Here is a 24,062-nt window from a genome sequence, read left to right as displayed (position 1 = left end):
TGGCTAATCAGCCAATCACATGGCAGCAACTCAATGCATTTAAGCATCTAGACGTGGTGAAGACCACTTGCTGAAGCTCAAACTGAGCATCAGAATGGGGAAGAAAGGGGATTTAAGTGACTGTGAACATGACATAGTTGTTTTTTTTTTTTTGATAACGTGTATTACACACGAAACGCGTCAGAGAGGTGCCCCCCAACTGCTGTACCACACTGCATGGCCTGTTTAGGATGGCTGGCAGCCATCTTTGATTTTTTTATTATTGTAAGCGTGTTTTGTTTTTATTTGCTTTATTCATTATTAAAAGCTTACTACACTATCAGAGCTCTTGCCTGGGGCCCTTTTATTATGGGAGCCCCGGCCCTTTGAAGGTTTTCATCGTCTCCTGCCCGTTATTGCCTGATGATTGGGATGACCCCCTGGTGGCTGATGTTGGAATTCATGGAGTTCTTCTGCTGATTCGGGATCCATGACACCTAGTGGCGAGATGTAAAATGACTGCTACCTTTCCGGTGTCTCATATCCAGAGTACCAGGAGTAGGTCTGACATACTCCATGCGCAATCAGCTCATCTATCCGGTTAGTGAAATCTACACTCAGTCTTACTACCACATGGGTCACGGATATTCTGCTGTACCAGTTGATTGACGCATCACAGAAGTCACGTTTACCCTGCACTATTTTTATGTACTTTTATATTTTTTATATATTTAATTTTTACTCCTGTCATTCACTTGGACTATTATTATGGCTATTAGCGCTGCATTTGTATTGTATATGACATAGTTGTTGGTACCGGATGGTCTGGTGTAAATATTTCAAAAATTGCTGATCTACCGGCATTTTCACGCACAACCATCTCTAAACATTTTTAAAACAGTAGAAAATATTAAATCAACAAAACATGAAACTGCTAAATTTGTTTTAATTTGCAAAAATAAATGCCATAAGATGCCACCAACACCAATATTAAAGACAAAATCTGTGTCACGGCCGGACTGTATCTGTGGCTGGCAGTGGCAGGATGAAAGTGGCAGTGAGTGGAGGATGATGGATCCACACTCTGACAGATCCCAGGATGGAATTCCCCAGGCAAGGGGGGAGGTAAAACACTGACAGCAGGCAGCTGAACTGAGTGATCCCACACAGTGACAAATCCTACACGACACACCACCACCAACAGTGCAGAGTAAGACATTACCTTCCTCCGCAGGCACGGCTCCACCTCCGCTGATGAATGGAAAGAGAAGTGTTGGAACTCCACAGTGATCAACAGCTGCCAGCTGGCTGGAAGTAAGGGACTTAGTCTGAGAGGAACACTGGAAGGAGTGGAAGCTCAGCTGCTACACTGGCACCAGACACCCGGCATCTTCCTCTATCTTTTCTGCCTCCCCTCTGCCATCCCTCCCCTCAGCTGAAGGATCATTCATGATGTGGAGAAAGACACAGAGAAAAACAGAGAGAGCGTCGGCCTGTGCTGCACTCAGGCACCCCTAGGTGGCAGTGCGCCTTAGACGGCTGCCTGGTTTGCCTAGTGCAGGGGTGGGCAAACTTTTTGACTTGAGGGCCGCAATGGGTTCATATATTGGACCCGGGGGCCGGACCAAGAGTAGATGAATGATGTGTATGTGTCATCCATAGTAAGTATAGTAATATTCCCCCATAGTAAGCATAGTAATTAATCCCCCATAGTAATTAATCCCCCATATAGTAATTCATCCCCCATATAGTAATTCATCCCCCATAGTAATTCATCCCCCATAGTAATTCATCCCCCATATAGTAATTCGTCCCCCATATAGTAATTCGTCCCCCATATAGTAATTCGTCCCCCATATAGTAATTAATCCCCCATATAGTAATTCATCCCCCATAGTAATTCATCCCCCATATAGTAATTCATCCCCCATAGTAATTCATCCCCCACATAGTAATTCATCCCCCACATAGTAATTCATCCCCCATATTAATTCATCCCCCATATAGTAATTCATCCCCCATATAGTAAGTCCCCCATATAGTAATTCATTCCCCATATAGTAAGTCCCCCATATAGTAATTCATTCCCCATATAGTAAGTCCCCCATATAGTAATTCATTCCCCATATAGTAAGTCCTCCATATAGTAATTCATCCCCCATATAGTAAGTCCCCCATATAGTAATTCATCCCCCATATAGTAAGTCCCCCCCCTGTGTCAATTCACTTACCTTTGGTCCGCGCGTTCCTCTCGTATTCCCGCGCCGTTCTGGTCTTCAGGGAGGACTGTGAGAGGAGTTCGTCACGCTGCCCCGCCTACATCCTGGCTGCCCCGCCTACATCCTGACAGCTGCAGAGTCCTGACGTCCGAGAGGAGGGAGGGGGGCGGCGGCCATCCGAGAGGAGAGGAGGGGAGAGGAGGAGAGGAGGGAGGGGAGAGGAGGAGAGGAGGGAGGGGAGAGGAGGAGAGGAGGGAGGGGAGCGGGCGCCCGGCACACAGGAGAGCCGCATCTAAATTTGTAAAGAGCCGCGGCTTGCCGACCACTGGCCTTGCGGGAGCCTAGCTCCGCGGGCCGGATTAAAAGGTCCGCCGGGCCGTATACGGCCCGCGGGCCGTAGTTTGCCCATTGCTGGCCTAGTGGAACCACCGACCCTGCATGCATGGCTGAGCTTGTTTGCACAGAGATTCATTAGGAATGAGTTGGTGCATGCCAACGCAGGGATGCGCACTGGTGCATGTCCTCACCCAAGACTCACGCCAAAGGAGAGCAGCAATATTCAAAGATTGCTGGTTGATATGTGGCTCCCCAGTGCTCTCATTCCTGTGTTCTTTGGACTTCTTGTTGCTGACCCAGCTTGCTTTCAGACCCGTCTTCTGCCTGATTCCTGGTTCTGACCTCAGCTCTCTCTTACCGACTTCGCCTCCATTGACCACCAGTGTAGGACCCCAGCCTGCTCTCTTGGCACACATCTGGCTCCTGTGCATGATCTTGGTTTTGTCTTGACTACACTTCTGCTGCTTTTTCTGCCTGATCTTCTGTGTCTGACCCCAGCTCTGTTCCTGATTTCACCGGTTCAGTTTTGCTCTGGCAACTCTGACCTGTTACTGGTTCTACCTGCCTCCTGCGGTTGTCCTCGGCCTGCTTCACCACTTGGTGTTCCAGTACTACAGCTGACTACCTGGACAACCCATCCAGCAACTCTCCAGCCAGACTTCACCATGAGAAGTCTAAAGCAGGCAACCCATGCTTGTTTGAACCCTGTGCTCCCGGTCAGCACCTCCAGCGGTGCTCAGGGTTAGCCGCAAGGGAAGCCCTCTCATCACTTTGGCCTCCAACCTACTACATGACAACGCCGCTTCTGCCGCAGGCTGTCCCCAGGGGAAGGAGCCCTAAATTATTATTATTATACAGGATTTATGGCGCCAACAGTTTGCTCAGCACTTTACAATATAACGGGAGACAATACAGCAACAATACAAGAGGGATAGGAGGGGATGATCCTGGGAGCTTACAATCTAAGAGGGAGTGGCTAGTGGTACAAAAGGTAATAACTGTGGGGGATGGACTGGTTGGAAGAGTAGAAGATTCCATTATTAGCTGAGGGCAGGATAGGCTTCCCTGAAGAAATTGGTTTTCAGAAATCGCCTAAAAGTGAGCAGAGTAGGTGATAGTCTGATAAATTGGGAGTTCCAGAGGATGGGGGAAGCTCTGGAGAAGTCCTGGAGATGAGCATGTAAGGAGGAGACAAGGGAGCTAGAGGGCAGGGGGTCTTACGACCATAGCCCATTAACCAAAAGGGATGCGCACACCTGCACAACCAGCACGTTGATTTCCTGTAAAATGTGGACCCAGGGTTAGAGGAGTCATCCCTCCCATGTTTCGACAAAGCCTCTGGGCTCAGGAACCCAATTTAGGTATTACCAATCCTGGAAAAAACGGCAAAAACCTGTTTTCTCCATTCAGAAACGACATCCCAGAGCCCCTCATCCTGCAGACGTGGGAACCCTGGGTGACAGCTAATCCTTCTGACCAGGGGCAGACTGACAACTCATGGGGCCCCTGGGCAATAGGGGATCATTGGGCTCCTGTGTCCTTGCCCAAACTCAAAGAAGCCTATGAAAAGGGTACCAGGAGCATCTACTGAACCCGGGCCCTCGGGCAGTGCTGAGTTTCCAAATGGTCAGTCCGCCCCTGCTTCTGACACCATGATAAGGCACAGCACTGCCGCAGTAGACATTATTGGGAGCTACAACATCACAGAAAAGTAAAGTCATTCAGCATTTATATATATAAAAAAAGTATAGACAAGACAAACAACAATTCATAGCAGTCTGGATCTATGCCACTACATAGTCTCTGCTGTGAGCTGACTGTCACTTCGGCATCTTAATTGGGCTCTGCTTAAATGTAGCTTCATCCGTGTGAAATGCAAATGCGCAAATCTAAATAAAGCATGTCCGTTTTGTTGGGTAACATGGCAATTATTATCAGCTTAAGCAAGATCATACCGCTGCACAGCATGTGTTTACAGTACAGCATACTGCATGCTGGTGACTGCATGTATTAGATGGTGTTTTATTCTCGATGAGCACTTGGAAAAGGAAATGCCGCTCAGTGTTTCCTCCGAAAGATTTCCCCCTAAACAGATTCTCTTTACTCTAGCTGGAGAGTATGGAAAGGCTGTAACTGGACCACAACTGGACCACAACTGGACCCCAAATGGACCACAACTGGACCACTGATTCTGTATGTGACAGGCATGGGCCCTGAGCTACAAACCACTCAGGTCCTATCTACATTACGTAACACTACCCCCTCAGGGGCTGCTGAGTAATTTTTGGGTTCCCCGTTTTTCTTGACCCCGCTCTGGAAGCCCAACCCCTGCTGACATCACCTTGAACCTCTGGCCAGAAGAATCCTCTGGCTGCAACCGTAGAATAGACTCACACACAGTTTAGAACTAACGGATATTCTGGTTGTATTGAGATCAAATGTAAGCAAAGGAACAGGAAAATACACTATATTGCCAAAAGTATTGGGCCAGCCCTCCAAATCATGTGATTCAGGTGTTCCAATCCCCTCCAAATCATGTGATTCAGGTGTTCCAATCCCCTCCAAATCATGTGATTCAAGTGTTCCAATCCCCTCCCAATCATGTGATTCAGGTGTTCCAATCCCCTCCCAATCATGTGATTCAGGTGTTCCAATCCCCTCCCAATCATGTGATTCAGGTGTTCCAATCCCCTCCCAATCATGTGATTCAGGTGTTCCAATCCCCTCCATATCATGTGATTCAGGTGTTCCAATCCCCTCCAAATCATGTGATTCAGGTGTTCCAATCCCCTCCAAATCATGTGATTCAGGTGTTCCAATCCCCTCCATATCATGTGATTCAGGTGTTCCAATCCCCTCCATATCATGTGATTCAGGTGTTCCAATCCCCTCCATATCATGTGATTCAGGTGTTCCAATCCCCTCCATATCATGTGATTCAGGTGTTCCAATCCCCTCCATATCATGTGATTCAGGTGTTCCAATCCCCTCCATATCATGTGATTCAGGTGTTCCAATCCCCTCCATGGACACAGGTGTATACAATCCAGCCCCTAGGCATGCAGACGGCTTCTACAAACATTGGTGAAAGAATGGGTCGCTCTCAGGAGCTCAGTGACTCCAAGCGTGGTCCCGTGATAGGTGGTCACCTGGGCAATAAGTCCATCCGTGACATTTCCTGGCTACTAAATATTCCACGCTCAACTGTTAGTGGGATTATAACAAAGTGGAAGCAACTGGGAACAACAGCCACTCAGCCACCAAGTGGTAGGCCACGTCACATGACAGGGCGGGGTCAGCGCATGCTGAAGCACGCAGTGCGCAGAAGTCACCAACTGTCTGCAGAGTCAATAGCTAAAGACCTCCAAACTTGGTGTGGCCTTCAGATGAGCCCAACAACAGTGCGTAGAGAGCTTCATGGAATGGGTTTCCATGGCCGAGCAGCTGCATCCAAGCCTTCCATCACCAAGTGCAATGCAAAGTGTCGGATGCCGTGGTGTAAAGCACGCCGCCACTGGACTCTAGAGCATGTTCTTTGGAGTGACCAATCACGCTTCTCTGTCTGGCAATCCCATGGATGTGTCTGGGTTTGGCGGTTGCCAGGAGAACGGTACTTGCCTGACTGCATTGTGCAAAGTGTAAAGTTTGGTGGAGGGTGGATTATGGTGTGAAGGTGTTTTTCAGGGGTTGGGTTGGCCCCCTAGTTCCAGTCTTAAGGCGACATTTTGGACAATTTAATGCTCCCAACTTTGTGGGAAGAGTTTGGGGATGGCCCCTTCCTGTTCCAACATGACTGCCCACCAGTGCACAAAGCAAGGTCCATAAAGACATGGAGGAGCCAGTTTGGGGTGGAGGAACTTGACTGTCCTGCACAGAGTCCTGACCTCAACCCCATAGAACACCTTTGGGATGAATTAGAGCGGAGACTGCGAGCCAGGCCTCCTCCCCCGACATCAGTGCCTGACCTGACAAATGTGCTTCTGGAAGAATGGTCCAACCTTCCCATAGACACCCTCCTAAACCTTGTGGACGGCCTTCCCAGAAGAGTTGAAGCTGTTATAGCTGCGGGGGGCGGGGCCAACTCAATATTGAACCCTACGGACTAAGACTGGGGGGCCATTAAAGGTCATGTGTGTGGAAAGGGCGGGGCCAGCTCAATATTGAACCCCACGGACTAAGACTGGGGGGCCATTTAAGGTCATGTGTGTGGAAAGGGCGGGGCCAACTCAATATTGAACCCTACGGACTAAGACTGGGGGGCCATTAAAGGTCATGTGTGTGGAAAGGGCGGGGCCAGCTCAATATTGAACCCCACGGACTAAGACTGGGGGGCCATTTAAGGTCATGTGTGTGGAAAGGGCGGGGCCAACTCAATATTGAACCCTACGGACTAAGACTGGGGGGCCATTAAAGGTCATGTGTGTGGAAAGGGCGGGGCCAGCTCAATATTGAACCCCACGGACTAAGACTGGGGGGGCCATTAAAGGTCATGTGTGTGGAAAGGCCGGCAGCCCAATACTTTTGGCAATATAGTGTATGTGAATAAGAAAACAGCTGTTACTCTAGTAACTTCAAGCAAGGGTCACAACACAGCACCATCTCAATCAGTTCTAGAGGTCCTGCAATTCAGAAATTAAATATTCACAGTCCTGCGATCCTTCTTCCCAAGTGAGTCAAAAAAACTACCAAGCAGAGAGGCGATCTCACACTGGGCTCTCAGTGGCGGAGTCTAATTCTGAGGAAAAGAAGCGCTTTTCAATTAATTAGGCAGTATCAGATTTTCAACGTACTCGAAGGGGCCCTAGTTGGTACCCGTAAGGATTCAAATAACTGGATGCGATGACATAATTGGTGGTCCTGTCCTCAGATATGCCCCTTCCGGACTGATGTACATTCCACTCTTAAACAGATAACAGAGCATGACTTGCCCTTCGAACCTGCTACTTTTCTCTAACACCATACACACATGTCCCCCTCTAAGTACAAACGATCCTCGACCAGAACATTTGCTGAATGCAGCCAAGGCACTTATGATCTGAAGATCGACTAAGGCCCCGGAACTCTCAGACTGGTTCCGTTGCATTGAACAGGTAAGGGAGATGGTGCATACCAACAAACAAACAATATCCTAATTTACTGCCACCTGGATGAGGTGGTTCCTGTTTAAGTGTGGCACCCTCCTAGATAGCTAGGGGGAGCTAGAGTCCAATTGTTAGATAGAGGCTGAGTATCAGCCTATGGTAATAGTCAAAGGGAGGTCAGATTCAGGTGAGAGCTGAGAGGCTTTGCAGACCAGCTCTCCGGAAATTCCAGCTGCTTTAGAATTTTGGAGAAGATTCTAGAAGCAGTGGGAGGGAGTGAGGAGTGGCTGATCTGCATTCTCAAGGGATCCTGGCCAATCCCCAACAGGAGTCTTGGCATGGGGCCAGGACAGCCCTTAAAAGTGAAAGAGCATACTCAGTAGCAGGAGAGTTTGGGTGGAAGAAGTGAGAGGCTGGAGGGCAAGAGCTTGGGAGGGGTCCCAGATGGGAAGGGGCTCACCTACAGGCAGAGTAGCTGGAAAGGAGGAAAGCTCAGGACCTCATCGGCCCCTAGAGCAAGGACCATCTATGCAGCAGGGAAGGAGCAGCCCAGCAAAAGTCCTGAGAGCAGATACTCGACCCAGCAGTTCATAGACGGAGGACTGAGTGAGTAGACCTACACCTCCTTGGCCAATGTGGGGAAGGAACACTCTAGTGAGAAACTGGATTAGCTGCTACCCAGGACTTTCTTATCTCTTAAAGTGACAGCACTGGATCCCCTGCCCAGGGATTCACCCAGAACAGCTGCATAGAGGAGTATCTTGGGTCTGAGGTGGTACAGCAGGAGGTGCTGGCTAGCTCTCCAGAAGATAATGTTTGCTGTTAAGAGATCTATATATAGTTCCAGGAGGTTTGTCCCCAGCTGACACTTCCGTTGGGCATCCCATACACCCCTTACCCCATCCAAGTTTTAATTCTCATAATAAAAATCCCAAAAAATAAGCTCAAGGACTGGTTACTGTCTCTGGGATGCAAGTCTGGGCAGGAAATGAGTGTTGTCTGACTGAGCAGGACTACAGGGGGACCCAAAACTCCGCAACTCTTAAGGGGGTAGTGCTACATAAGGATTTAGACTTGCACAAGCAACACTGTTCCTGTTGAACATACGCCATACCCCAAATCTTACTGTACCTTACATGGTCGAGCGACAGGATCATAGGTGTTCTCAGGGGGCCCCTTTCACCCCATCTCCCCCGCCCCCTCCATCTCCACCCTCTCTTCTTATGTCCCCTTTCCCCATAACCCCAATTTATTGACTGGACTTTACCGCCCATGCTCCACACACTGACCCCGGCCCATATATATATGAAGGTGCAATCATTATGATGGTGTAACACCTCCTGAGTAATGCCCACATTCATCCCATTGAGACTCTGTTCTTGTTGTTTTCCACTGTTGGGCTCACACCCTTTTTATCCAGTTTTTGGTTGATACTTTGTAACCTGATTGTTTGTACATATTGATACTTGTGACAGACCCAACCGGGACATTTGGAGGGGACTGCAGGCTAGCCTCTTGTCCTCCACTGGTATATAAATGTGACAGACTGCCTGGCACCCCGCATGGGTCTTCCGTCAGAGAAGTGCTTCCTGGGACACAGGACCAAGGTATTCTAGTCAGGCATTGCACCCAAGGACTAGACGACACTAGCTTAGGTGCAACTGGAACTGTTTATTGAACAGAAATACAGGTTTTTATACACTTAAGAAAAAGGGGCAGTCCCCACATGAACAATAAAAACCAAATATTACACATTGGGATAAACATCCTACACTGATTAAGTAATGAAGACGAGTTGACACCAAACTAATTCCATCATGTAGGAACCTCCAGGAGGCCTAGCCAACAGACAGAAACAATTTGTGACACAACTCAAATACACAATGGTGAACACATCGCACAAACAGATTACAGCAAGAGACCTCAGAATCAGGTTGTTTTGAGCTGATTATATTAACATCTGCTCTGACTCTCTGAGTCTAGGAGGGGGGAGGTGTTGAAGCAGTCAATGCTGGTAGGGGCACCGAGACCCCAATTCTGTATCCTGGTCCTGCAGTTCTCAGAGTCTGTGTGTTTTGGGGACAGCCAGAGCTAGCCTGCAGTCTCCTCCAAAAGCCTCTGTCCTGGTTGTACTGCATATCCTTTGTCAGATGCTGCTTTATGTTGTTTTTTGTACTGTATCACCCGAAATTTGTCTCAATAAATATTATGGAACAACAAAAAAACCCAAAAAACATAAATAATGTCAAAGTAGAACCACTTCGGTTGTATAATAGTAGCCGGTTCTGGGTTCTCCATATCTTCCACCAGCACAGGAATCATTGGTGGTTTGCCAGCTTGTCTCATTGAAGGACCATCTAGTGTCGGCCATAGAGTACTCGTCATAGGGGGAAGGGAGTACGGAGAACAATTCGGAGAGACTCGGTTGGGTCACGGAACATTACAAGTGCTATTTTAAGCTGCAAATACAAAGTAGGAACTTTAAGGAGCATCAGGCGGGGACAACACGAGAAATGTTTAGTCACACAATCCCCCAACTAAAGTCTCCTGTGATTGGGCACATTCAGTCTTATGAGAGGCACTACATGGACATTGTGCCACTAACATTGACTTGCTGCGCAAGGCTGTAGAAGGAACTATTAGGGATTAAACTCGTCTGTTCTCCTTCATAGATCTGAATGAGAATAGGAGACTGTAGCGCCCCTCTAATTAGCCAGGGGGAGCTAGCTAGGTTTTTTAGTTAGAGGCTGGATAGCAGCCTGGGATGAGTCAGCCTGGTATGAGTCAGCCTGGGATGAGTCAACCAGGCTACTTTGTGTCAGGGCTGTGGGCTCTGCAGGTCAGTTCCTTGATACCCCCCATCCGCTCTAGAAGCTTGAGAGGTTTCTAGAAGGCAGTGGGTGGGGGTGAGGAGGAGCTGATCTGCATACTTAGGGTACTCTGACCAATTCTCAAGCAGGAGGCCTGGCATGTGGTCAGGGCGTCCCTTACGTATGGAATGCCTGATCAGGAAGTGGTCAGTGTAGGGTGGAAGATGGTGTGAGAAGGCTGGAGTGTGGAGCCTGGGAGGGGGCCAGTGAGGAGCCTACCTGCAGGCAGGAGCTAGAAAGGAGTATCTTTCAGTCTCAACCATCCCTTCAGACAGGACAGCCTAGGAAGCAGGGAAGGCTTGAAGGCAGCCAAAAACCCACACACTTACAGGAGAGGACTGAGTGAGTAATCCTGCACCCCCTGGGCTGGATAAGGAGGAGGGCAGTCAGATGGTTAACCCTACTAGCTACTCATCTGGGACTGCTTTGGCAGCTTCTGGGTCCCCTTGCTAAGGGATGCCCTCAGGTAGCAGAAGGGTTTATCTGGGGTTTGAGGTGGTACACCAGGCAGGCTGGAGAGCTCTTCCAAGAAGAGAATCTTTGTCTGTGGACTTGTACATAGTTGCTAAGGAGTTGTCCTCAGGTTGCAGTTTCCTTGGCCATCCCATACACCCCTCAACCCCATCCATGTTTTAAACCTCTTAATAAAACAACATCAAGCTCAATGGCTGTTTACTAACTATGAGTGCAATGTGTGGAGGCAAATGCGTGTTGCCTGGCTGTGCAGAGCTGTAGGGAGACCCAAAACTCAGCGACCCCTAAGGGGGTAGTGCTACAAGACTAACTGCCCAACAATCGCTTCATTAGGAGATTCTCCAGCAAGGTTTTACTTGATGCATTCCCTAAGAGGTTAATCTCACGAGACTGATCTCCAAACGATCGCTAAACCGTCTCCTGCAGGAGCACAAAGCAGCACTTTTTACAATCTCCGAGATCAAAAAGTTGCCCATGAAACCCTTAGCGGGTCTAAGCACACAGGACGTCGCTAATAGAGAAAGAACTCAAAGGGCAATTGCTGGTAATGAAGGGGCAGCACGACTTCCCGTGACACATGGGTTGGAGAGGAAGAAAGAAGATGCGTGTTGACCCTACTCAGGATGAGCTTACCGGTCTAACACCGCCTGACTGGATGCCAACCCGCCTCCCCTGCCAAAATCTGGACAGGAAAGTGTTGGAATAAAGCTGGAGATATCAGGATGCTTCAATAAACCCTTTCCCAGTGTGCTCCCCCCGGCCGTAGGAGTCGGAATATGTATTTATTCTTATCTGGTCGAAGCCCAGAGTTGGCCAACAGCCAGTTAATTTCTATCAATACTCAAGAGAACCGGAACCGCTGAGCGTGCCGAAGAAAATCGAGCAACAGCACAACAGAAGAAAACTTCTTCCTCAGTAGATCTGTGGTGCTACTGATGGAACCACGTCCTATGTCATGGACAGTATTATACACTCTATGAGGTCAATGACGGCAATCCCAGGGAGACCATACAACTGACACCAACGCATGGCGCCTGAATCACAATCTCACTGAGTAATCAGCGGGATCATGTGTGGCCACCCTCCTAGATTAGTGCAGGTTGTTGGGCAAATTTAGTTGGCTCCTCTGTAGTTTGTTTACCGGGGATTGATTGTTCAGGCTTGATCAGTGTCTCACGGGCTGCTGCTCTGATTGCTTCCCCCTGTATTCTACAGCAGAGGTCTGAAAACTTTCCAAGCAAAGGGCCAGTTTACTGTCCTTCAGACTTTAGGTGGGCTGGACTTTGGCCATTGGGAGTAGAAAAGGTCCGTATGTCAATGGGAGGAACAGTGCCCCATCGTTGGTATCAGTGGGAGGAATAGTTCCCCATCATTGGTGTCAGTGGGAGGAATAGAGCCCCATCATTGGTGTCAGTGGGAGGAATAGAGCCCCATCATTGGTGTCAGTGGGAGGAATAGAGCCCCATCATTGGTGTCAGTGGGAGGAATAGAGCCCCATCATTGGTGTCAGTGGGAGGAATAGAGCCCCATCATTGGTGTCAGTGGGAGGAATAGAGCCCCATCATTGGTGTCAGTGGGAGGAATAGTGCCCCATCATTGGTGTCAGTGGGAGGAATAGTGCCCCATCATTGGTGTCAGTGGGAGGAATAGTGCCCCATCATTGGTGTCAGTGGGAGGAATAGTGCCCCATCATTGGTGTCAGTGGGAGGAATAGTGCCCCATCATTGGTGTCAGTGGGAGGAATAGTGCCCCATCATTGGTGTCAGTGGGAGGAATAGTGCCCCATCATTGGTGTCAGTGGGAGGAATAGTGCCCCATCATTGGTGTCAGTGGGAGGAATAGTGCCCCATCATTGGTGTCAGTGGGAGGAATAGTGCCCCATCATTGGTGTCAGTGGGAGGAATAGTGCCCCATCATTGGTGTCAGTGGGAGGAATAGTGCCCCATCATTGGTGTTAGCCGGAGGAATAGTGCCCCATCATTGGTGTTAGCCGGAGGAATAGTGCCCCATCATTGGTGTCAGTGGGAGGAATTGTGCCCCATCATTGGTGTCAGTGGGAGGAATAGTGCCCCATCATTGGTGTCAGTGGGAGGAATAGTGCCCCATCATTGGTGTCAGTGGGAGGAATTGTGCCCCATCATTGGTGTCAGTGGGAGGAATTGTGCCCCATCATTGGTGTCAGTGGAAGGAATAGTGCCCCATCATTGGTGTCAGTGGGAGGAATAGTGTCCCATCATTGGTGTCAGTGGGAGGAATAGTGCTCCATCATTGGTGTCAGTGGGAGGAATAGTGCCCCATCATTGGTGTCAGTGGGAGGAATAGTGCCCCATCATTGGTGTCAGTGGGAGGAATAGTGCCCCATCATTGGTGTCAGTGGGAGGAATAGTGCCCCATCATTGGTGTCAGTGGGAGGAATAGTGCCCCATCATTGGTGTCAGTGGGAGGAATAGTGCCCCATCATTGGTGTCAGTGGGAGGAATAGTGCCCCATCATTGGTGTCAGTGGGAGGAATTTTGCCCCATCATTGGTGTTAGCCGGAGGAATAGTGCCCCTTTTGCATTTGAGGCCCGGTGAAGTAATTTGGCCTCTAGCCGTGAGGGGGCCCACATGAGTGACTGCAACAACTCTAACAGCATGCATTTCCCCCATGCTAACATTTGTGAATAAAGACAATTAAAACCTGCCCTGAACAAGGCCCAGACACCAAACTCCAAATAGGCTCAACAATTCACTTACTGGGGAGCTACCTACAGGCTGGAGCAGACAGAAGGATCTCCATCATCCTACGGTCTCCTAGGGAGGACAGCCTGTCAGCTGGGAATGCGGAAGCCCAGTGTAAGGCCTGAAAGCAGCTGCAACCCACTAAGCTACAGGACAGTACTTCTACACCCCCGGGGCCAGAGAAGGAAGAGGGCAGTCTGGTGCAGGGCCCAACTGGTCCTCATCTGGGACTACTTCACAGTGTATTCTGGAATCTCTTGCCCAGGGATACCCTCAGGATAGCCGGGAGGATAAGGAAAGTTTCATCTAGAGTCTGAAGAGTTACACCAAAGGGGACTCAGTGCTCCTTAATGAGACTGTTGCTAATTTTTGATCCACATTTTGTAAAGGGTTTGCTAAGATGTTGCCCTCAAGTTTTACAGTTCTTTGGGCATCCCGTATACCCCTAGACCCCATTTAATTTGTTAACCCCTAATAAAAACAACAAAAGTGAGCTCAAGGACTGTTTTACTAACTCTGGGAAAAAATGTGGAAAAATACGTGTTGCCTGGCTGTGCAGCGCTTAGGAGAACCCAAAAATCCAGTGGCCCTCAAGAGGGTAGCACTACAACTGTGTAAATTAACAAAACAATGCTACCTACGATAATCTACCACCAGTTTTGAGTCTTTATTAACCTGTATGAATTACAAAATGGTGCCTCTTTAGGTAACTTTTCAGATGGTATCCAAAGCAGTGTGACTGGTAAACTGGCGAAAAAGCCTCCATCCACATCATGACCCTAGGTGCTTCATCATGGAAAGAGGGTGGGGCCATGATACCTTCAGTCTATTATGAATGCTGCTAGACTCATACACCTTACCAACCGATCAGCGACTGCTGCCCCTCTCTGCCAATCCCTCCACTGGCCTCCACTCAGTGTCCTCTACCCCTCTCTGTCAATCCCTCCACTGGCCTCCACTCAGTGTCCTCCACCCCTCTCTGCCAATACCTCTACTGGCCTCCACTCAGTGTCCTCCACCCCTCTCTGCCAATCCCTCCACTGGCCTCCACTCAGTGTCCTCCATCCCTCTCTGCCAATCCCTCCACTGGCCCCCATTCAGTGTCCTCCACCCCTCTCTGCCAATCCCTCCACTGGCCCCCACTCAGTGTCCTCCACCCCTCTCTGCCAATCCCTCCACTGGCCCCCACTCAGTGTCCTCCACCCCTCCCTGCCAATCCCTCCACTGGCCCCCATTCAGTGTCCTCCACCCCTCTCTGCCAATCCCTCCACTGGCCCCCACTCAGTGTCCTCCACCCCTCTCTGCCTTCCCTCCACTGGCCCCCACTCAGTGTCCTCCACCCCTCTCTGCCTTCCCTCCACTGGCCTCCTGGTGAACCAACCCATTAAACAAGACAATATTTGAAGACCGGATCTACCAGATAATTCAGAAACTGACATTTATAAGAGAGAAAAAAGTTGGACCTAACCCAACTGATAATCCAATCCAGTTAGGGAAAAGACTGCAGTATGCTTTGTGAAATAAAAAGTTCTCTGTACTTGCCCACATAAAGAAATCAATTGGGTGGGGAATAATACAAACCAGCATAGAAAAGCTAATTCTGCAGTAATCTATATAAAGATTTGTGGCCCTAATTTAAGACCAAAGGAAAAAGGGTCTTTCAATGGCCACCATTCTCCTAGTGGCCACCAGTGTAAGTGGGTCCTTTTTCCACATTAACACCAGTGTAAGTGGGTCCTTCTCCCAATGCCCATCATTCACTTAATGGCCACCCTTCTCCAAATGACCGCCAATGTAAGTGGGCCCTTCTCCCAATGCCCACCATTTACTCAATGGCCACCCTTCTCCAAATGACCGCCAATGTAAGTGGGTCCTTCTCCCAGTAGCCACCTATGTAAGTTGGTTCTTCTGCCAATGGCCACCATTCACCCAATAACCACCCTTCTCCTAATGACCACTAATATAAGTGGGTCCTTCTCCCAATCACCACCACTGTAAATTGGTCCTTCCCCAAATGGTCACCAGTGTAAGTGAGTCTTTCTCCCAATGGCCACCCTTTTTTTCAGTGGCCACCAGTGTAAGTGGGTTCTTCTCCAAATGTCCACCATTCACTAAATGGCCACACTTCTACAAATGACCACCAATGTACGTGAATCCTTCTCCCGAAAGCCACCTATGTAAGTGGGTTCTTCTGCCAATGGCCGCCATTCACCCAATGACCACCCTTCTCCCAAAGACCACTAATGTAAGTGAGTCCTTCGCCCAATAGCCAGCACTGTAAATTGGACCGTCCCCCAATGGCCACCAGTGTAAGTGAGTCTTTCTTCCAATGGCCACCCTTTTTTTCAGTGACCACCAGTGTAAGTGAGACTTTCTTCTGATGGCCACCCTTCTTTCAGTGGCCACCAGTGTAAGTAAGCCCCTCTCCCAATGACCACTAGTGTGAGTGGGTCCTTCTCCCAATTCCCAATCTTTCACTCAATGGCCACCCTTCTCCAAATGACCACCAATGTAAGTGAGTCCTTCTCCCAGTAGCCACCTATGTAAGTGGGTTCTTCTGCCAATGTCCGCCATTCACCCAATGATCACTAATGTTAGTGGGTCCTTTAACCAATAGCCACCAGTGTATAAATTTGTCCTCCCAATGGCCACCAGTGAAAGTGAGTCTTTCAACGGCCACCCTTCTTTCAGTGGCCACCAGCGTAAGCGAGTCTTTTTCCCAATGACCACCTTTCTTTCAGTGACCATCAGTATAAGTGGGTCCTTCTATTATTGACCACTAGTGTAAGTGGGTCCTTCTCGCAATAGCCACCAGTGTAAATTTGTCCTTCTCCCAATGGCCACCAGTGAAAGTGAGTCTTTCTCTCAACGGCCACCTTTCTTTCAATGGCCACCAGTGTAAGTGAGTCTTTTTCTCAATGGCCACCCTTCTTTCAGTGGCCACCAGTGTAAGGGAGTCTTTTTCTCAATGGCCACCCTTCTTTCAGTGGCCACCAGTGTAAGTGAGTCTTTTTCTCAATGGCCACCCTTCTTTCAGTGGCCACCAGTGTAAGTGAGTCTTTCTCCAAATGACCACCTGTCAGGAATCAAGGAGAGACCAGAAAGGTGTGGACTGACACAGGGAAACACAGGTTTCAGGTATAGTATAATACAGGTTATTAGCCACCCAGATATATATATAAACGCACAGTGAGCAAACTAACCTTCCACTAATCTTAGGAGGTGCAGGAACACAGGCGTAGTCAGGGCTGGAGAGGTGGAATGGTCAGGCCGGCCGTAGGGTTCTGTAACGACTGCCTGGTGGTACCTCTAGCTGTCCTCAGGGCAGGATTCCCCAGGGCGTGGAGTCTAAGTCCCAGTCTGCTATTCACCAGGGCCCCTGATGGTGGGGATGGACTTGGAGCAGACAGGAACCAGGTCGCGGCCCCTGAGTACACCTGCTAGTGATAGAGGGATCCGCCAGAGGTATGTGCAGGTACGGCTGGATCCGTGCAGGATGGATGGATGGCAGAGTAGTGAGCGTGGTCAGACGGGCCAAGTCAGTAACGTGCGGGCAGCAAGGTATCAAAGGAGCAGGCAGAGAATGGTCAGGGTCACAAGCCGGGTTCAGTAACTCACGGACAGCGCAGTACAGAGGATCAGGCAGAAGGATGGTCAGGGATGAGCCAGTAGTCAGAACAGGAGACGGTCAACAGGGATCAGGCAGGGTCGGCAACAAGGTATCTTCTCACAGGAACTAGGACCAGGATACAGGGGCTCATGGGAAACCATACACCAAGGCCCAGAGCACAGGCCTGGTCATGCCTTATATACACCTTTCTGTAATCAGCCCCAGGTTTGGCTGATTGTGAGCTTCTGGCTGCTAAGAGCACCTGCTGGTCAGCTCTGGTACTGCAGCCCACACGGCAGGAGAGTCCCACCACCAGTGCTGAGAGCACCCGCTGGTCAGCTCTGGTACTGCAGCCCACACGGCAGGAGAGTCCCACCACCAGTGCTGAATCCATTCCTGACACCACCCTTCTTTCAGTGACCACCAGTGTAAGTGGGTCCTTCTCTTATTGATCACTAGTGTAGGTGTGTCTTTCTCGCAATAGCCACCAGTGTAAATTTGTCCTTCTCCCAATGGCCACCAGTGAAAGTGAGTCTTTCTCTCAACGGCCACCTTTCTTTCAGTGGCCACCAGTGTAAGTGAGTCTTTCTCTCAATGGCCACCCTTCTTTCAGTGGCCACCAGTGTAAGTGAGTCTTTCTCCCAATGACCACCCTTCTTTCAGTGACCACCAGTGTAAGTGGGTCCTTCTCTTATTGACCACTAGTGTAAGTGGGTCCTTCTCGCAATACCCACAATTTACCCAATGGCCACCCTTCTACAAATGACCACCAATATAAGTGGGTCCTTCTCCTAATAGCCTCCAGTGTTTGAGGGTCCTTCTCCCAGTGGCCACCAGTGTAAATGGATCCTTCCCCACCAACATACTTCTCCCTATGACTACCCTTCCCCCAATGACCACCAGCGTAAGATGGACTTTATCCCACTGACCAGCAATGTAGCCTTTTACTGACCAGGTACAAGCAGACACTTTACTAAATACAGTACAATGTTAACTGTTTGAGTTTCTTTTATGGTCTTTATTGTTATTTTTTGTTACAATTACTGAAAATAATTATAGAGGGGAAGTCAAATACACAAAGTATGTACCATGCCTTATTATTTTAGTATTTTTCCATTGCGTATTTATTTATTTATGTATTTATTTAAACTTTTATCTATTAGTTGAACTAGATGTCCTTGTGTCTTTTTTTTTCAACCTGACCACCTATGTAACTATGCGAATGTCCCCTGTGCTGTACAGATAATTATTGTCAGGGTTTCTGAGACCGATAAAGAAGAAAAAAGCAATGCCTGAGCTCCTGCGTTGGACAGTGGACTCCACAATGTCAATATCCCCACATGAGAAGGAATGGAATGCAAGCCTTGCTGCCCTCAACGGAACAGGGAAATCCAAAGAGAACTGTATATTGGAAACAAAAAGAGGGTGCGCGGGCCTAGTGCATTACCATTAATAATGAGATTTATTTATAAAAAGTAAAATACTCACCAGAGAAATAAAATCAAATGTAAAGCATGTCACAAGGGATGCAATGTGGTCCAAAACCCCTGAAGGTGGTCTGGTGGGGGACTGTAGACCTCTAGATAGCTGGTGGCTGACATGTTTCGAGCCTGACTCTAAGGAAGAGTTACAACCTCGAAACGCGTCAACCACCAGCTATCTAGAGGTCTACAGTCCCCCACCAGACCACCTTCAGAGGTTTTGGACCACATTGCATCAACTTGCTTATTTATTTATTTATTTAAACTTTTATCTATTAGTTGAACTAGATGTCCTTGTGTCTTTTTATTTCAACCTGACCACCTATGTAACTATGCGAATGTCCCCTGTGCTGTACAGATAATTATTGTCAGGGTTTCCTATAGACCTATAAAGAAGAAAAAAGCAACCGTATGCCTGAGCTCCTGCGCTGGACAATGGACTCCACAATGTCAATATCCCCATGAGTAGGAAAGGAATGCAAGCCTTGCTGCCCTCAACGGACCAGGGAAATCCAAAGAGAGCTGTATATTGGAAACAAAAAGAGGGTGCGCGGGCCGAATGCATTACCTTTAAAAATGAGATTTATTTATAAAAAGTAAAATACTCACCAGAGATATAAAATCAAATGTAAAGCATGTCACAAGGGATGCAATGTGGTCCAAAACCCCTGAAGGTGGTCTGGTGGGGGACTGTAGACCTCTAGATAGCTGGTGACTGACATGTTTCGAGCCTGGCTCTAAGGAAGAGTTACAACCTCGAAACACATCAACCACCAGCTATCTAGAGGTCTACAGTCCCCCACCAGACCACCTTCAGGGGTTTTGGACCACAATGCATCAACTTGCTTATTTATTTATTTATTTAAACTTTTTTCTGTTAGTTGAACTAGATATACTTGTGTCTTTTTTTTTCAACCTGACCACCTATGTAACTATGCGAATGTCCCCTGTGCTGTACAGATAATTATTGTCAGGATTTCTGAGACCTATAAAGAAGAAAAAAGCAACCGAATGCCTGAGCTCCTGCGCTGGACAGTGGACTCCACAATGTCAATATCCCCACATGAGTAGAAAAGGAATGCAAGCCTCGCTGCCCTCAACGGACCAGGGAAATCCAAAGAGAACTGTATATAGGAAACAAAAAGAGGGCGCGCGGGCCGAGTGCATTACCTTTAAAAATGAGATTTATTTATAAAAAGTAAAATACTCACCAGAGAAATAAAATCAAATGTAAAGCATGTCGCAAGGGATGCAAAGTGGTCCAAAACCCCTGAAGGTGGTCTGGGGGGGGGGACTGTAGACCTTTAGATAGCTGGTGTCTGACGCGTTTCCAGCCTGGCTCTAAGGAAGAGTTACAACCTTGAAACCACCTAGGAAACAGTAGCCACATATGTAAGTTGGTTCTTCTGCCAATGGCCACCATTCACCCAATGATCAAACTTCTCCCAATGACCACTAATGTAAGTGGGTCCTTCTCCCAATCGCCACCACTGTAAATTGTTCCTTCTCCCAATGGCCACCAGTGTGAGTCTTTCTTCCAATGGCCACCCTTTATTTCAGTGGCCACCAGTGTGGTGGCTTTGTTTCCTATTTCTGAGGCCGATAAGTTATTTCCCAGGGTTCCCCCCCCCGCCTCCGTGTTAAAAAAAGACTGGAAACATCTACTGTGTGTTTACATTAGATGGCTTGAAAATAACTCATATTTCAGTGCCTGCCTTGTGCACTTTGAAGATGGATTTCTCCAAAATGCTTATAGCCACAGAGGTGAGTGAGGGGTTGCTTCGAAATGCTTTTACTGCTTGTTCAGAATCTGTAAATACTTGAGTGTGAATAATCTGAGAACAGAGCTACTGGAAAAAGCTTCTTTAATCTTTCACCGTACCAAAAGAACACCTCTCCACCCCCTTTGCCAATGATGTATTCATCCATCATTCATTAAAAAGCAAACTTAAAACAAAGTCAGCTTCAGAGCTTGCACTTTAAACCAGATATCTACTTTTTTTTTTGCCACTTCCGTGGCCTGGCAGCTGAGATAAATTGTGAAAGCGTTGCTCGCAGAACATCTATATCGTCCTTAATCTCTGCAGTGCAGCATTTCCAATAAATCCAATGTACAGCTTTACTCAAAGACTTTATTTCAACCCGGAGTGAACCCTTGAGCTTCCGCGGACCTCAGGAACAGAATTGCTTACGAAAGGCAGTTCAAAAGGGTAATTGCGGTATTTAGCACTTTGCAGAAAGCGATAACGAACCGCTGATTTCTACGCATTCCACGCCTTTTTATGTGGCCCGTCTATCGTTTTGTTTAATGGACCCTTCAGATCTCTTTGTATCTGTGCAAAGCTTGGCAAGCCCGGACTCACTCTGCGGGGGGTAAAAATCCAGAAAGCTGTAATAGGTTCCCCCATTCACCAAGATCAATGTTTGCTACCCACAAGTCCCAGACGCCGCGCGCGCCATTCTTTGGCCATTTTTTCTGAAGCGTTAGACCTTGTCTTTTCAGCGGCTGGGAACATGTATTTAGAAAAGTTTTCCTCTTTTCTTTTCTTTTTTTTGCCTTTTAGGTATCTCCTTGCAGATTTTTTTTTTTTGGTTCTTTGATTTGTTTTATCGTTATTTTAGCTACAAAAAGTAAAAAATAAGCTCAAAACGAAAAAAAAAAAAAAAGTACAAATTAAGAGACAGGCAGGGAGAAGATAATTGGGGCCGTTCTGTTGGTCTGCATCCACATGTTTATTTCTAGGTGAAATCAAAGCCATTGGTAGAAGATTGATATTAAAACGCAGATCAAACTGCGACGAATCAAAAAGGTGAAATGATGAGAAGGAAAGCGGAGACTTTTCTTGCTCACCTGTCTGAGATGTATTTACCGTACAGTGCGGGGCTATTGTGTGACACCAGACGGGGCCAGACAGAGATCCTGCATATACAAGAGATCTGACGGCCTTAGATGGATCAATCTCTCTTCTCCGCTTTAGTGTTGGAAAAGGAATACAATACGGGAAAGGAGAACATGTTTCCAGTGTAAGAACTTCAATCAGTCCAGCAGCTAAGAATAACCGGGACAAAACAGAGGAGGAAATTCAGAGGAAGGAGTTGTCGCTGAGCTTGCCTTTGTCTTGTGAGGTCATTGTATACCGAGATGTGAAAATGCGCCATGTCTGTAGGAAGACCAACCGCAGCATTCAGATGAAGGCGACCAAAAGTTGTTTTAGTTGTTTCTAATAGAACAGAGAGAAAGCTCCTGTATGACTAAACAGGTCCCAGACCAGATTCCTGTAGGATATACAAGCAGCATAGAGTAAACCAATTGGTGGTCAGTGGGAAGAATGTCCCTTACATTGGGGGTCAGTGGGAAGAATGTCCCTTACATTGGTGGTCAGTGGGAAGAATGTCCCTTACATTGGTGGTCAGTGGGAAGAATGTCCCTTACATTGGTGATCAGTGGGAAGAATGTCCCTTACATTGGTGGTCAGTGGGAAGAATGTCCCTTACATTTGTGATCAGTGGGAAGAATGTCCCTTACATTTGTGATCAGTGGGAAGAATGTCCCTTACATTGGTGGTCAGTGGGAAGAATGTCCCTTACATTGGGGGTCAGTGGGAAGAATGTCCCTTACATTGGAGGTCAGTGGGAAGAATGTCCCTTACATTGGTGGTCAGTGGGAAGAATGTCCCTTACATTGGTGATCAGTGGGAAGAATGTCCCTTACATTGGGGGTCAGTGGGAAGAATGTCCCTTACATTGGTGGTCAGTGGGAAGAATGTCCCTTACATTGGGGGTCAGTGAGAAGAATGTCCCTTACATTGGTGGTCAGTGGGAAGAATGTCCCTTACATTGGGGGTCAGTGGGAAGAATGTCCCTTACATTGGGGGGTCAGTGAGAAGAATGTCCCTTACATTGGTGGTCAGTGGGAAGTATGTCCCTTACATTGGGGGTCAGTGGGAAGAATGTCCCTTACATTGGGGGTCAGTGGGAAGAATGTCCCTTACATTGGGGGTCAGTGGGAAGAATGTCCCTTACATTGGTGGTCAGTGGGAAGAATGTCCCTTACATTGGGGGTCAGTGGGAAGGATGTCCCTTACATTGGTGATTAGGGGGAAGAATGTCCCTTACATTGGTGGTCAGTGGGAAGAATGTCCCTTACATTGGTGATCAGTGGGAAGAATGTCCCTTACATTGGGGGGTCAGTGGGAAGAATGTCCCTTACATTGGTGATCAGTGGGAAGAATGTCCCTTACATTGGGGGTCAGTGGGAAGAATGTCCCTTACATTGGGGGGTCAGTGGGAAGAACGTCCCTTACATTGGGGGTCAGTGGGAAGAATGTCCCTTACATTGGTGGTCAGTGGGAAGAATGTCCCTTACATTGGGGGTCAGTGGGAAGAATGTTCCATACATTGGGGGTCAGTGGGAAGAATGTCCCTTACATTAGGGGTCAGTGGGAAGAATGTCCCTTACATTGGAGGTCTAGATGGAAGGCAGGAGGAAGAGCAGATCTCGATGGAGAGAGAAAACACCCACCCTCCCCCCGGTACAAATCATTAGTAATACCTCATCTGGAATATGCAGTTCAGTTTTGGGCTCCAATTCACAAAAGAACATTGGGGAACTGGAGAAAGTACAGAGAAGGGCAACCAAACTGATACGAGGCATGGAGGAGATCAGCTATGAGGAAAGATTAGAGGAACTGAATGTATTCTCTACTGAGAAGAGGAGATTAAGGGGGGATATGATCTCCATGTATAATACATAAGGGGGGGATATGATCTCCATGTATAATACATAAGGGGGGATATGATCTCCATGTATAATACATAAGGGGGGGATATGATCTCCATGTATAATACATAAGGGGGGGATATGATCTCCATGTATAATACATAAGGGGAGATATGATCTCCATGTATAATACATAAGGGGGATATGATCTCCATGTATAATACATAAGGGGGGATATGATCTCCATGTATAATACATAAGGGGGGGATATGATCTCCATGTATAATACATAAGGGGGGATATGATCTCCATGTATAATACATAAGGGGGGAGTATGATCTCCATGTATAATACATAAGGGGGGATATGATCTCCATGTATAATACATAAGGGGGGGATATGATCTCCATGTATAATACATAAGGGGGGATATGATCTCCATATATAATACATCAGGGGGGGGATATGATCTCCATGTATAATACATAAGGGGGGATATGATCTCCATGTATAATATATAAGAGGGGATATGATCTTAATGTTTAATACATAAGGGGGGATATGATCTCCA

The 24,062-nt window shown here is 47.8% G+C and overlaps 1 protein-coding gene across 1 annotated transcript in view; it reads right to left on the bottom strand.

Moving 5' to 3' along the window:
* The window catches only part of CRTAC1 (cartilage acidic protein 1), a 604,943-nt gene that overhangs the window by 387,712 nt on the left and 193,169 nt on the right, over nucleotides 1–24,062 (bottom strand). The window lies entirely within an intron of this gene.

The sequence above is a fragment of the Staurois parvus genome, unplaced genomic scaffold, assembly GCF_062004578.1.
Source record: "Staurois parvus isolate SC_StPar_1 unplaced genomic scaffold, SC_StPar_1.0 ptg001463l, whole genome shotgun sequence".
In the NCBI taxonomy this organism is placed as follows: domain Eukaryota; kingdom Metazoa; phylum Chordata; class Amphibia; order Anura; family Ranidae; genus Staurois; species Staurois parvus.
The sequence above is the reverse complement of the archived record's forward strand: the minus strand, read 5'-3'. Positions and strand labels throughout refer to the sequence as shown.